The sequence below is a fragment of the Miscanthus floridulus genome, chromosome 14 (assembly GCF_019320115.1).
Source record: "Miscanthus floridulus cultivar M001 chromosome 14, ASM1932011v1, whole genome shotgun sequence".
Classification (NCBI taxonomy): Eukaryota; Viridiplantae; Streptophyta; class Magnoliopsida; order Poales; family Poaceae; genus Miscanthus; species Miscanthus floridulus.
Window position 1 is genome coordinate 23,594,231 of NC_089593.1, and position 15,660 is coordinate 23,609,890.

Genomic DNA, 15,660 nt, shown 5'->3' on the forward strand with positions numbered 1-15,660 from the left:
CCCCACTACAAGATAAAACTTGTGAACCTGGAATGTATAAACTCATTTACATGTAAAATATTTAATTTCCGCTATTGCATTCAACTTGTTTAAGTACTCTGATAAAGTGACGTAAGAAATGGCTAAGAATGTTGTAAGCTTTATCCTCTCATTTATGATCCTGAGGGAAAAATATGGATTTTCGAGTTCTCCCTTGGGGTGTGATCGACGGAACGGTATGATTTAGTGCACTCTCTTGGGTACTTGGTGTCTAATAGAAGACAAGTACTCTTAGGAGGGCATTAAATTAGGCGGTTCTACCACAGGGCGTCAGCCCTTAGGGGGGTGAATATAACACCCTAGCCCATTTGTAGCCTATAGTAGTTGTGAAGTTGGCTCATGTAGCCCAAGTGGCACATGTGGAGTTATTGTTGGTGGGTTTAGTACCACCTTGGAAGTTTAGGAGGGTGAATGCCAGCTTATAAGCCTTGTCGTTCTAAACATAGCACCTCCGGGTTAACCCTTTTACATGAAGCGAAGACGAAAGTGTAAGAGGCCTGCTACGCAGACCCGTTCCACGTGCGGAGCTAGGTCATATAAGCAGTTTTGGATGTGGGGTGTTACACGAATGTACGGATCACCGGGATCGCGCGGGAGATTGCCATCTTTCTAGAAAACGATCGCGCGGTGGAGGCCGGGATGCCAGTGCATGATGGACGAAATGACGGCACGTGGGGGTGCGAGGGAATGACTCCTGGTATTGCTAGTTTTGGACGTGGGGTGTTACAGGATCGATCGAATGTATGGATACCGGGATCGCGTGGGAGATTGCCATCTTTCTAGGAAACGATCGCGCGGTGGAGGCCGGGACGCCGGTGCATGATGGACAGAATGATGGCGCGTGGGGGTGCGAGGGAATGACTCCTGGTATTTCAGGAGGAGGCAGACCGACGACGCGAGACAATTGTCGCACGAAAATTGTGTCCACCTTTTACTCTTTGTAGTACTGATTCTGAGATCTGAGATGAGACGAGAAGAGATGAGAGATAAATAGTCCACCCAAGCTGCGGTGAAATATAAGGCGGCGAGTATAATGGCCATTCTTATAAGCTTCCTCCTCAATACCTAGGAAGAAGCCTTCCATCTGTAGCATAGGAGCGACTGTGGGTTCTGAAGGTGCCACAAGAATGCTCATGAAGATAAGGCCAAAACCAGGGCATGCTAGGAGCCACATCCGGGCACCTTCGTTATTTCAAGAATTGCCCGGTTGGTTGCTGGTCTGCTTTGTAGTTTTGGATGGTCATCGGGTTGTCCTTGACCCAGCAGTAAATGTATTTTAATCTGTTTCTTGTGAAAAAAATTAAGGTTTTGTTAGATATGTTCAATAAATGCTATGAATTTTTTTATAAATATATTTTATATATTTTTTCTTGGTTGTATGTTATATACACATGTTTGTATGCAAACTTTAGAGTTTCACTTGATTCACATAAAGTATATCTTTTTTTGTAAATGATGCGATGCGCCATTTATTAAAGTCGTTTAAAAAGTTTACAGCAAGCATATACACCCAAAATATGCTCCCACTCAAATTTTTAATTTTTTGGGCCACTTTTAGGTGTTATTATAATTAATTAGTGCTAATTGGACATTAAAAGGTTAAATTATCCTTGTAAACCGATTGATTTTTCATATATCTCCATGGCAAATGATTGACTAGACATATGGTCTTAAATGTATTTTTATGTAAGTTTTTGAATTTTATCAGGGTGCACACAGTTTAATTTTGAATTTATTTTGACACAACAGAAGTTAATTTGAACTATGAAAAATACTGTATCATTCCAAAAATTTATAAAACACACGGACAGTTACATATAAGCTGTCTATTGCATGTGAAGAAATTTTTAGGGTATATAAAACAAAATTTTATACGATGATAACAAAAGCCTTAAAAATTATATACACGTACCTTAATAAAAGGAAAATAGAAAATTTTCGTTAGGTATTTGATCAAAAAGACCTTACAGAAAAGAGGTACAACATTTCTCCCACTAGCCAATGTTAGCATCAAAATCTTCAAACACATTATAATATAGCCAACCCTACAAACATCTTTCTAGCGCCGAGTGGGGTCTCAAAGATGCAAGAGCATGTTGGAGCGGCGGACAAGTCACTGGGCTGCGAGCGGTGATGACCCAATGCCTCTGGGCTTCAGCGTGGCTATATCTTCATGAACATTCTTCTACTATCTCTCGTACACCATCTTAACTACAAAGAGAAGATTTTTGTGCAGGGCTTTCTCCCGAAAGTGAGTTCCTCTCCCAGAGAGAGCACATATTGAGACTACCAGTAGTGAAGCGATGAGCTAGTGTCAATGGATTCATGTGAAACTGCAAGTAGGGGACCTTAACTGTTCGTGGGGTAAGGGATCTACATGTGCTGAATGGATGTTGTATAATCAGAAACAATGATGGTAGCTGAACGACCGTGTGGATAATGGCCCCGTTCGCTTCGCTGAAAAAACAAGATAAAACATTGTTCCGGTTAATTTATTGTGAGAGAAAAATACTGTTCCGACTGAAAAAGCAAATTGAAAAAGACGGATTATAAGAGAAGCGAACAGGGCCAATAAGTAAGAGTGTAATAGGTAGTTAGGTGGATTCCTATAACACGGTCAGGTTAATCCAAAACCCGATAGTTGTGTCATTATGTCGCTGCCAGGTGAAGTCATATCACCGCCGGGTTATCAGCCTGTTCGGTTGGCTGGTTTATATCGTTACTGGTTCATGAAGAAGTACTGTTGGCTGGTTTATGTGAGAGAAAAATACTGTTTCAGCTAAAAATTTACCATCGTTTACGATAAGCCACAGGCAAACGAACATACTGTATAGCTCCACTGGACAATGATAGGTATCTTCACTGTTGGGTCTCCAGGGTCCCAATCATTTGCTGAATTCTAGCTCTATGACCCGACTGTGAAGCAGGATCACTGTTGCTTCACTGTATGCGGCAATGATGAGGCGTCATGGATCGTCCGTTACTAGTGCAAGATACTACTACTATAATATTCTCTATGACCCTTATCAGATTGTATTGCAACTTTCCTATGCCTCTCTCTTTTTATTACAGTGAACCAATACTACTATGGCATGCCATGTAGCTGTGTCTCACAAACGATCAAATATAGCAAAAAATTAGCGATACAAAAAGGTGCGATATACGAAGTTCATAACAGCGAGCAAGCACATAGTCACATCAGGAGTACCAGTTCATATAAAGGCATTTCAAGCCTTCGTATCCTCTTGTTTGTGCTTGCCCATATTGAGGTTGCGGAGACAGGTCCTTCGGGCTACAGCACCGTTCTTGACTTTAGAATCCATGCATCTATATGTAAGAGAAAAATAGAACTAAAAATTAAAACTTAATTCATTTCTAATCAATTCAGCGCCTTTTCTCCTGTCTAGCATCATCTTATTTGTTGTTTTTCTGGGTTACCACTATGTCCATATTGGGCTTTGCTGTGGTACCCTCAAATGACTGTGAGCCGTTTATTTAATTACATCGGAGGGTTAGAATCATGTATTACTTTCTAGCAGATAATAGATGAAATAAGCAAAGTTTTAGATGTAAAGATCCTTTTTAGATCTAATTGATGCATGCATGATCTATTAGACATGATGAATCTTTTTATTTTAGCAACTTTGGATATAACATAATTTAATTAGAATAAACTAATTATTTTTTATGCACTTGTTACTTAGTAACGCAACATAATGTGCATATATATATGCCCAACTTACATGCACGTATATAAAACACTATGTGGGTATATGAAACTTTAAGATAGCTAAAATATGACCAATTTTTAATTTTAACATAAAATATCATCAAGCTTTCTACATGATGAAGCCGCTAAAAATTTATTTCTAGTACCCTGTTGTTATTGGTGTACAATTTTAACCTTATAATGTGATAGGTTTATAAGCATCATGACATGAGAGTGATAGTTGTCATTTTAGTTTAGCCATGGAAACAAAAAAAAAGTACGTGACAACAATTGCACAAAAGAAAGGGTACAGCCATGCGCAAGAACAAGGAAGGGGCTGCATGCCCACCCATGTCTCGCATGATTAGAGGGATTTGAGAATAGTTTTCCTTTTTTAATTAATTAACTAATTTAAAAAATCAATGGCTCAAATTTATTTGAAATATTACCTCAAAGGAAATAAGAAGGATACTGTAGCATTGCCGGTCCATATTATCCTTACGTGCACGTATACAAGTGAGGCGATATCATTCATTAGGATCATGTGCATCTTGTGTCCATTTGATATAATCCATTTTGATCTTCTTCAGTGTCATCACCACATTGCTCATTGTCGTTCTGTGTTCAGGCGACTCAGACGAGCAGAGCAAGCCCAACTGAAACACTGCCACAAGAAAGCCATCCAGGTTACTGGTACAAGAAGAACCATCATGACCATGTATTAGGCCATCATCCACCACGTCAACAAGATGTCCGGGAAATGCTTGTTGGACCCACTGCCTGATGCTCAATTCTCCTACGAACGTACCATCTGTAGGCCTCTTCCCTGTGAACACTTCAAGGAGCATGATCCCATAGCTGAACACGTCGCTCATCCGTGATGCCTTTCCAAGAGAACCGTACTCTGCTCAAGAAATCACATGTATAAAAAGTTGTAGCACGAATAATCAACTATAAAAAAAATGAAGACACGATCGGCCAGACGATTAATTAACAAAAATGATTGGATAGAGTACAACAACAGCAACAAGTACCTGGTGCCATGTACCCAATTGTTCCAGGCATGCTTGCAGAGATCATGGAACTATCACCACCAAGCAGCAACCTTGCAATCCCAAAATCCGCCACATGTGCAGTCATGTCCTCATCAAATAGCACGTTGCTAGGCTTCAAATCGCAGTGTAGAACCACCTCACAGTGTTCATGGTGTAGATACTCCATTGCCATCGACACATCTAGCATGATGTTCAGCCTCTCGAGGAAGCCCAAAGGCATTCGTCCTTCAGAGTGTAGGAGCCCCTCTAAGCTCCCATTGGGCATGTACTGAAGCACCAGGGCCCTGAAGTCTAGGTTAGAACAAGTGTTGAGTATCTTTATCAGGTTGCGATGTCGAGCCATCCGAAGCACACGGCACTCGGCATCGAAGCTTGTAATGGCTTGATCCAAATGCATGTGTATAACTTTTACGGCAACTACCAAACCATCACTCAGCTGGCCCTTATAAACTTTCCCAAAGCTTCCAGAGCCCAACATGTTGCCATCACTGAAATTTTCAGTGGCACGAACAAGCTCATGGTAGGAGACTAACGGATGGTCATTGATCATGACGTCAGCCATACCAGCAGACTCCCTTGACGATACTTCCTTGCTTTCTTGGTCACCATTACACATAGGCAGGAAGCGAGAGCTCCAACAGCTATGACAATTGCAATAGGAAGCAAATATTTTCGCAAGTGGCGATTGTGTCTGGGAGATTCGGTTCGGCATGGTGGAAACCCTAAGCGTGAAGCGCCGCCACATAGTTCGGAGTTCCCCACCAAGGACTCTAGTGTGATGTTTGAGAATACACCACTTTCTGGTATATGACCTTGCAGCTTATTGTAGGACAAATTTAAGCTAGAGAGGATGGAAAAATTGGCCAAGTACTCCGGGATTGTGCCAGAAATGTTGTTATGGGATAGGTCCAGAGTATCTAAGTTGATTAGTTTGTTGAATGAGTTCGGAATCGTGTCATTGAATGAATTGACTGATAGGTTCAAGTACGTTATCATCTGAATTTTCCCTATTGAATCTGGGAGAGTTCCCCCAAAGCGATTGATTGAGAGATCAATAGCATCAATCTGCTTCAAATAGCCTATATCAACTGGTAATATACCACTCAACAAGTTTTGAGATAGATCTAGCTGGAGGAGGCTATCAAGATGGAATAAGCTCAGCGGTACAGTCGATGTTAACTGGTTATCAGATGAGACTATGTACTCTAACTTGGTGAGGTTACCAATGTCCTTGGGCATGGAGCCAGAGAATTGGTTGCTTTGAAGGTATAACATCACTAAGTTAGCTAGCATTCCGATATTTGAGGGGATGGAGACAGAGAATCTATTCCCACTTAGTTGGAGCAATTGGAGACTATTTATTGTCATGATCGGATCTGGAATGGAACTATGGAATCGATTACCCGAAAGATCTAGATCAAGCAAAGAAGTTAAATTCGAAATGGCAGCTGGAAGCTCACCAGTTAACTTGTTGTCACGTGCAATGAAGTATTGCAACTTGGTTGATAGGTTCCCCACGTAACCTGGAAGGCTCCCGGTGAAATAGTTCCACTGAATTTCATGGTCCAACAGATTTCTGCAGTTGGAAAGAGCAGACAAGAACTCTAGATCCCCCTGCAGGCGGTTAAATGCGAGAATGAGGGTCGTCAAAGAGTTCATGTCACCCATGGTTGCTGGTACAGATCCAGCCAACCGGTTCCCGTCCAAAAGCAGGAGTGCTAATCCAGACATGTTACCGACGGAAGCAGGGATAGGACCTGTCAGCCGGTTGTCGGAGAGATGCAGCTCGTAGAGCTGGCTCAGTTGTCCTAGCCCCTGTGGGATGGATCCTGTTAGGTTGCACAGCGCGAGGTCAAGGAAAGCTAGCATGGTGAGGTTGCCAAGTGCAGCAGGGATTGGACCAGCAACGAGGCGATTAGAGCCGAAAGAGATGATCTGGAGATCCGTCAGCTCGCCCAGCCATGGTGGTATGGCATCCTCGAACAAATTTTCAGGTACTGCAAGAGCTTGAAGGTACGGACACGCTGCTAGTCCAGTTGGAATTTTACCAGTGAAACTATTAGACGCGACAGAGAACCACTGCAGAAGTGGCAGGTTGAAGCTTTGGTTGCCCGGGATTGGTCCGGTCAAGCCGTTTAAGGCTAGAGCAACAAGACTCAGTGTAGAAATGTTGTAGATTCCTGGTGGCACCGGCCCCGTAAGATTGTTCACTTGCAGGTTCATGTATTGGAGCATTGGTAAGGAACCGATGCAACCAGGTATCGGCCCTGAAAGGCTGGTGTTGCCGATGTTGATATAAGTTAGCAAATTTGTGTTGTTGAATAGATGAACCGGAATTGGGCCTGTGAGACCATTCCGGCGGAGATTGATGCTGCCAAGGCTGTGCAGCCCCTGCAGCTCCGTCGGAATCGGACTGGACAGCTGGTTGAACTCGAGATCGAGAATTTGGAGCCTCGTGAGGTTGCCTACGGCGGCCGGGATGCCACCTGACAGGGCATTGTAGCCAACATCAAGGAGCTTGAGGCGACGCAGCCTTCCAATCTCGTCCAGGATTGCGCCAACGAGGCTGTTGTTGGTGAGGTTGAGCACGGAGAGGAAAGAGAGGTTACCGAGGTGAGGGCTGAGCGCTCCCTGGAGGGCAACACCCGGCAACTCCACGGCGGTCACGCGCCGCCGGCGCCTGCTGCACGAGACGCCAACCCAGTAGCAGAACGGCGTGCCGGTTGTCCAGTTCCTGCCAAGGACGTCGAGAGGATCCAAGAGCTGGGCCTTGAAAGCCAGCAGCGCAGCGAGGTCAGAGTTGCTCCCGCTCAGATGATCTGGAGATGGAGATGGAGGCCAGAGTGTGGCGGCCATTTTTTTGCGCCACAACTGCAGCGTGGCGTGCACCGGTGGGCTAACCGAACAGCCCCTCAATCAACATATACGCATTAATGCACTGAGGCAGTAAAACTCCCACCCACCACTAACGCATTAATAGGGTCATGAAGCAGTAAGGGCACTCCTAATACTAAAAACTATCATAGTTTCTAAAGCTCTGTCCAATGCAAATTTATACAAGTAGTTTTCATGAAAAAAGAAATTTAATGCACTATTGTATGCAACTCAAACAAACAAGGATCAACTATGCTAAACATTATGTAGCCTTTCTTAATGCACAATATTTGAATTCAAAGTAATTAAAGTAGGTAACATTTTCCATTTTATCAATTTTCTACAAGTTTTTACAATTTTTCAAACATTCGGCCGATTTAAAACATAAAACAAAATCAATAAGCCTAATAGGACAAACACTTTGCACTGCAGCCCCTGGACTTTTCTTGAATCAACCCACAGTACAAAGAACATTATTCGACACTATTTATTTGAGTCACATTTTTCACAACAAGCCCCCTGATAAAAGCTTCTATTCTCTTTTCCTGTGCTTCTCCTCACCTTGAAGTAGAGCGGAGGGCAGGGGAGCGTCGGGGCGTGGTGATTTGGCGCGGCGGGCCGCCGGTGACGGCGAGGGCGGTGCGCAACGGCCCCGGCTGCATGGGTGGGAGGCGGCAGGTATGCGGGGCGCGACCGGTGGGGGTCCGGCCACACGCAGTCGCGGCCGGTAGGAGCGCACGGGAAATGGCTGCCGAGGCGAGAGCGAGCGTGGGAGACGGCCGACTCGAGCGAGAGCGAGCGCGGGAGGCAGCGGCCAAGGCGAGAGCGAGCGTGGGAGAAGGGTCGGGGGCGTGGACGGGAGCAGGGTTGAGGTCGCGCGAGAAGGATAGCGGCATCCATGAGGAGGAAGGCGCACGGGATCGCAGAGGCTCGATGTAAACTATTTCGCTCTTCCCCATGTGGACGACTGTGGTTTCTTGCGCATCGATGGAAGCGTATATGTCGAGTCTATCTTAGACTCGGTTTCTTGAGTTTTGGCTCTCTTTCTTCAATAAATATAGTGCCACGTCAGCAAAATGCAATAAATAGGAGGGTAATAAAAGGTCATAGAAACCATGATGGAGTCTGTATTGGGAGTGCCCTAAGAGCAGTCCCAATGAAGAGTTTCTAGAGCAGTTTTCAATGGAAAGATATTCAATTTTAGTCTCAATATCTCTAATGCATAGTTTTCTATAGTAATTTCTATGGAGAATAACATTTAACGAACATCAACATGTATTAAAACTGAGGGCGGTCAGATGTGGCAAGCAATCATAGGAGACCATACTGCCACATCTCTACCATGTTCATAGGTGGTGTGGTTCTTCTTCTCCCTCTAGCGCATGCTCATCTAGCCTATAGGTGAATGTCGTGCGGCGTGACACATGGATCCAACCTCATGCAGAGGCACCATGCAACGTGAGTGGCTCCATCGGCCTATGCGGTGGCTCCGAGCTCCAGCGACTTGCACGATGAGGCTGAGGCAAGCGGCGGCCCACGCCTTCAGGCAAGCGGGGACTCTAGCGACCTGCATTGTGAAGGCAAGCGGAGGCTACGGTGGCTAGCATCACTTAGTGTGGGTGTACACTAACACCGCCATTTTGTCCAATAATCAGGATCACAGTCGCCTTGCACAACGATCCGATTGTGTGCAGTGCGTGTTCACCGTCACTTTAGCGCCCGACACATCTATGTCGAGGTGGACATCACCGTCACTTCAGCGTATGAACCGTCTGGTCATTGGTAATGGTCACCGTCATATTGTAGTACGATTCAGCGGTAATACACTATTGACCCCTGCCGCATACGACGAATAGCGGCGGTGTTGTCCGTTTGCTTCACCAACGACAAGTGTTACGACGGTGATGACAAAACAAACAATGGCCCTTACATCCGATGGTGACAGAATTGCATCTAGTTTTTCCAATTTATTTACTAATTCAGATGGGCCTTAATAACTTACTGAACACACACCATACAGATATAATCATTACACACCATTCATCATGTCCACAACAAAGAGTATTTTTTATAATAAGCGACACTAACATAACAACTGTGTTAACTCAAAAATTAACACAAGTGGTACATATATAGAAGAATAAAGGTTCTACTCCCTACAGACTTACTTACATAACGAAAATGAGGTAGATGTGATTCGCTCCTTCAGATTGACACTCTTGCTTGCAAGGCAAAGCTTCCTTCAGTTGGTAGCCAGTGCACCATGGAACCCCTCTTCTTTCTCTCTTAGCCATTACAGGAAAATCATTCAAAAGCACTTAGACTCCACAACCTGCACAAAGCAGTGACATTAATAATATTCAATATACAATTGCTTTGGTTACCAAGGTAAAATTGGACTGTATATAGAATCAAAACAACTACCTTTCTAAAGAAAGAACAGCATATGCAACTTTACTGCTCTCCTGTAACACCCTCGGTGTTACACCGTTAATCATCTACTAAAATATGTCATGAGCATCATACTTGTGTGTTAATGCATGTGGTGAAGTGAGTAGATAATGCATTACAACTAAAACAATCAACAAAAATGCGAAATGAAAGCTGCTCCATGATTCGTACAGTTAACAAGTAGGGGTGTAAACTAATTTTTATTCAACAAAAATTACTATAGAACCTATATATGAGACTTAAATAAAGTTTAAAGTATAAACTTTGTAGATAACAATGCAACTCTTGCTGTAGAAAAATAATGTTACTAGCTAGTATTTCTAACAGTCTAGAAACGAAACTTGAAAACAAATCTGGCTCAAGACTTAGAAAAATTCCTAAGGTGAGCAGCAGTGTGACAAAGCCATGTTTGGCAAATTATTCTATGAAATTGAGTTAAGAAGGGGTGTCGTGTTGTAGCTCTTATTGATAGCCTAAGGTGCCCTCTTTAGAGTAGTGAAGATGGCTTGGTTCCAAATTGAATCGTTTAGTTTTTATGGGCGCTTTAAAATTCATATGCATACTCAGTCTCGGGCCGCCGGGCTCGGGTGCGTGGTCACCACGCGTGGCCGTTCTGCATCGCTGCGTGGCTGTGCCGTGCGCGTGCATGCGTGGCCACACACCGGCCGACCGAGGCTGCCCTTGGTTTGGCCATGGCCTGGCCACGGCTTGGCCGCTCTGGCCGCACCGCTTGCAGCCAGTCGTAGGCCGCCGTGCCTAGCCGGCCCTCTCTGCGCCCGAACACCGCTACCACATTGGTTGCCACTGATGCTGATGTTGCCCTCCATGTCGTGCGTCACAACACAATTGCAGTCATTGCCGCTGCCGTCGTGTCACTCCCGCACTCGCGTCTGCTCGCTGCATTGCGCTGCCCCCTCCTTGGCCTGGTTGGGTGTCGTCCGCACGTGGCTGTACACGCCGTCATCACGCCATTAATGGCGTAGCGGCACGTGGGCCATGGCTGGTCGTCGATGCTCACGCTCATCCCCTCATGCTTGGACGTAGGTCTCTCGGCCACGATAACTGCGCCCCACCAAGACATGCGCCAGCCGAACCACTGACCGCACCTACATCCCTTTTTCCCGCTACGTCTCTGCTTTCCGCCGCCATCAAGTCGCAGTCATGGTGAGCCAAAGAGTGAGCACCACTCATCAATTCCTCGTGCTCGCATCTCTGCCTTTACATCCTCTTACCGACCGTCCCCTCCACGCCTTGATTGCTACCGGGCCAAGCTCCAATTTTGGAGCTTTACTTCCGCAACCACGCCATTAAGGCCCAGCCCGCCTCATCATGGACAGCTTCCACCTTGCCAAATCGAGCCAAACTGATTGCGCCACTAGCCCCATCTAGAACCCTTCATCGCCATGTGCACCTAAGCCGCACTCCTACCACCGTCTCTACGCCGCTGACACGGTCGCGCCACCGTGACCCATCATCAAACTTGCCAAGCGCACACGACCAGTCTCGCTTGGGGCATCTCCAGCCAAGCCATCGCCATGGGTAGGTTCATGGTGAGTCACTGGTGCTCACCAGCTATTTCTACCACTTCCAAAAGGTCGTGGCTCACCGAAACTTGGTTGCCACCGTCGTAGGGTGCCCGTCATCGTGGAGAGGCCATTCTACTATGTCCCGGCTAGTCCAACCACTGCTCGAAGTTGTGTGTCGTCCCATAGGTGAGGATCGACCTCCTAGGTGCGTCGAAGGGGCTCCCGATTGGCCGGTGTGGCAGCCCTGTGCCAGCCGACGCCATGCCAGCGAGCATGAGGGCATCGAGGACCGGACGGATGTAAACATGGGTTAGGGCGAGGGCCTATCGGCATAAGGGCCGACTGTAGGAACAGGGTGCATAAGAGCTACATTAATACTAGAAAGAGCAAGGATGTTTTTGCGAAAGAGCAACCGCGGGCTCCCTCTCGCCATGGGCCGGCCTATGTGCATGAGCCGTGCATGCGCACACGCACGAGTGGGCCGCATACACGTGGTTGTGGGCCATGCTGGTGAATTCATTTATCATTTTATTAGAAAATAGAAATAGCCTTATATTTTAGTTTTTAGCTGAACTTTGATAATTAACAACAATTCCTATAGGTGTCAAAAAATCATGAGACTAATTTTGTTAGGCTCTTAAATTCTTTATGTATTTGTTAGTATAATTATTTTATACATATCTGTGATGAAACTAAGGTCTATTAAATCAATTGGAAATACTTAATATTATTAGGTTAATAATTCTAGAATTTTTTGTGGCAAAATGGTAACAACTTTAGCTCTAAAAATTTTATGGTAGTTTTCTTGTATTATTATGTGCTCGCTGTAATTTTTGTAGCCTTAGAATAGGCTAAGCTTTAGGGTAGTTAGATACTCCTTGTTTTAAATATATGTAAATCACTAGTAGAGGCAAAAATATATTTTAGTTAAGTTAATACGTGTTAGATGAATTTGTACCTTGTTTGGTGAAAATACTAGTTAGCTTAGTATCTTAGTTATTAGAGTTAGCTTAGTAGATTAGTAGATGTATTCTTATTTTAAGAGCTGTTGTTGCTAAAATACTAAGTGTTGCATCATCGTTGCATGCATGTAGAGAATGAGTTGATGGAGTTCGTGACCACCGGAGAGCAGGAGTACGAGGAGGTGATCGAGGAGTACGAGGAGGAGGTCCTCGTACAGGAGGAAGCCTTGTAGCCACCAACGACTGACATAGCTGATAATCCACCTGTCCAAGGCAAGCCCTAGTGCATAACCCTTATTTTGAATAATCACTGGATATATATGTGTGTGTGTGTGTGATGTGCATTTACGTTACAGGATTTATATTGAAACTACATGCATAGATAAATCGACCTATGAGTCCTACTAGCATAGATCGAGTAGCTGCTATGCTTAGGCTATCGAAAGCATGAGTAACATGTTGTTACTCATAATAGGTGATTATTATTATTACTCTCATGATAAAATAGTGAAAGAAAATGGAGACCGGGCAGAGATATGGTACATGTATTGGTGGGTGTAATAGGTTGTGTTCCACAGCTAATGGGGCATAGCTTGGTTACACTATTTTCCCTATCCATGTTGGTTAAGGATCGTACATTGCTGTGGATGGTAGTTAGGTCACAGACTTATTATGCTAAGCACATACTTGCTTATGGGAGTGGGAAGGCTCGTTGCTCTCTTATCGTGGGTTCCGGCTCTTTCCGAACCTACTGATTGGAGGTAGGGATGGTGGAGGTCTAAGCACCATACTGAGTCTAGGACTTAGGAGTGGGGGCTTGGAGTCCAAGTTTGGACGAGGACCTGGACCCCTTCATAGGAGAGTGGTGGGTTGGTCTTGCTTGTGCCTAGGGTACAAGCAAGGCGTGTGTTTTGGGGTATCTAGCTGGGATATATTGGTTCATGAATTGCCAGGTGATATGGTATGACTTGGCTATGGTCTAGCACCATAGTAAGAACTAGAAGATGAAAGGGGGTGAATGGATCTGATTGCTCAACTCTTGCTTGAAAGTAGAATAGGTGCTTACATAGAATAGTTAGCTAATGAACTAATCATGACTGCTAATAAAACACATACATAAAGATTCACTACTAGTAATGCTTTTCGCAAAAAGGAAATCCAGCAAACCATAATGCTTATCATATCCTTTAGAGTCAGGAATTATTCCCATTAGTCGGGTAAGTCTTGCGAGTATATTATGTACTCAGGGTTTATTTACCCCTGTTGTAGGTGTAGTTTGAGGAGTGGCTATTGTGTGGAGGATTCTTCTGGTGGGCACAGACAGATCCTTATATCTTATCGTTAGATGTTTATTTCAATTCTACTATTTAAATTCCGCACTCTGAACTTGGTATTGTAATAACGTATTTCTGAGAACTCTTGTTGTATGAAATGGACTAAGTATTGTAAACTCATTCTCATTATTGGATTCTGGATGAAAAATGTGGATTGTTCGAGTTCTCCATTGGGGTGTGCTCGATGGAACCGCCTAGTGTAGCTTACTTTCAGGGTGCTTAGCGTCTAGTGGAAGACAAGCGCCTCCGAAGGTGTGTTATTTCGAGCGGTTCTGCCACATCTCCTAATGTCTCCATGAACAAGGGAACACAAGGAAGATAGTGAGGTCCCTCCGGACGTAGCCTCTAGGTAGGTCTATGATACTGCATGACCTGGGTAGGAAGATAAGAACTTTTTTGAGGTTCATGTGATATGCAATCAGTTTTTTGTCCTTGCCAACAAGGAAAATCAAATTCCATTCTAGGTGAACTACAATCACTCTATATTCTGCATCGCAAACATCATAACCAAATTAAATATTGTCCCGTCCAAATATCTCCAGTGTGGTCACTATATGCTTCAATGTCTAGTTATCAGTACCATAGTCTTCTAGGACACATAATGAAAGTTGATACTTCCTGAACATACTAGCAGTACATAAACATAACTGACCCTGAGCTTCATGGGTGGAGATTGCTTCACCACGTGGCCTACGAATTTTCCTCCATGTCTTTCCCTTCATATCAACAACAACTATCTAGGACAACTCTAGCCAGTGCATAAAACCATTAAGAAACACACTTATCGAATATGTGTGTACAACACCCTCGCTCCATTCAGATTCTTTAAATATCTATGCTGTACTCTTAGATGAGTAGATGCTCACACCTACGAACTCACCGGCCCTCTTCTTCCCATATTCAATCACATGGAAGTGCGAGAAGACTATCGGATCAAACCCCAAGTGAACTGAACCAAAAATGGTTGTTATCCGACAATAATCACCATTTCTTAGTCACTGGATTACAAAAAATATAGCAAAACCCAACACACTAGCATAGAATGAGCCCACGACAGCAATCTAAGATCACAACATCCTCAATGGGGAAGGGCAAGAAGGTCAAGGAGGGGTATTCCCCATTGATGCTGGTGAACTTGCATTTGCCTTTCCAGCCGCGATAGAAGAATCCAACAACAATTTGTGGTAGCTCCTTATGGTACTCGGATTTGGAGAAGGGGCGGTTCTAGGAGCGATAGACACACTTTGCAGCTGAACAAGGTGTGGGTGGTGAGGCATTGGAGGATGAGGACGAAGACATGGTCTATGAGGACGACCACTTGGTTCCTCTTGTTGGGGGCCTCCTCCTGCATCTTTAGTTCTTGACTAGGATCTGGTGGAGTGGAGCTAGCAATGGAAGCGGTTGCGCTGTTGCTTAAATCAGAGAAGGAGCACCTGTGGAGATTGGATTGTGAGCTCCTTAGTAAATAGATGGAAGCTTGTTTCGTACTCAAATGACTGAAGAGGGGAATAAAAATCCAAGAAAGATGGAGGGAAGTGCGAAAGAATTACCATTGCCTTTGGAACTTGTAGGATTGGTGGCCACGGCAGGGATGAGTAGTAGTCTGGTCACCTATGGATCTATGCAGGCCCTGCCGATGAGGCATACCGCTAAGGGGTACTAGCTTGTCGGTGGTGAGTGGCGGTCACGCAGTTTAGCACTAGGGAGCAA

The 15,660-nt window shown here is 44.6% G+C and overlaps 1 pseudogene; it reads right to left on the reverse strand.

Annotated features, from left to right (window-relative positions):
* Positions 1–1,967: 1,967 nt before the first annotated feature.
* On the reverse strand, positions 1,968–7,674 carry LOC136506034 (probable LRR receptor-like serine/threonine-protein kinase At3g47570; annotated as a pseudogene).
* Between the last annotated feature and the right edge of the window lie 7,986 nt (positions 7,675–15,660).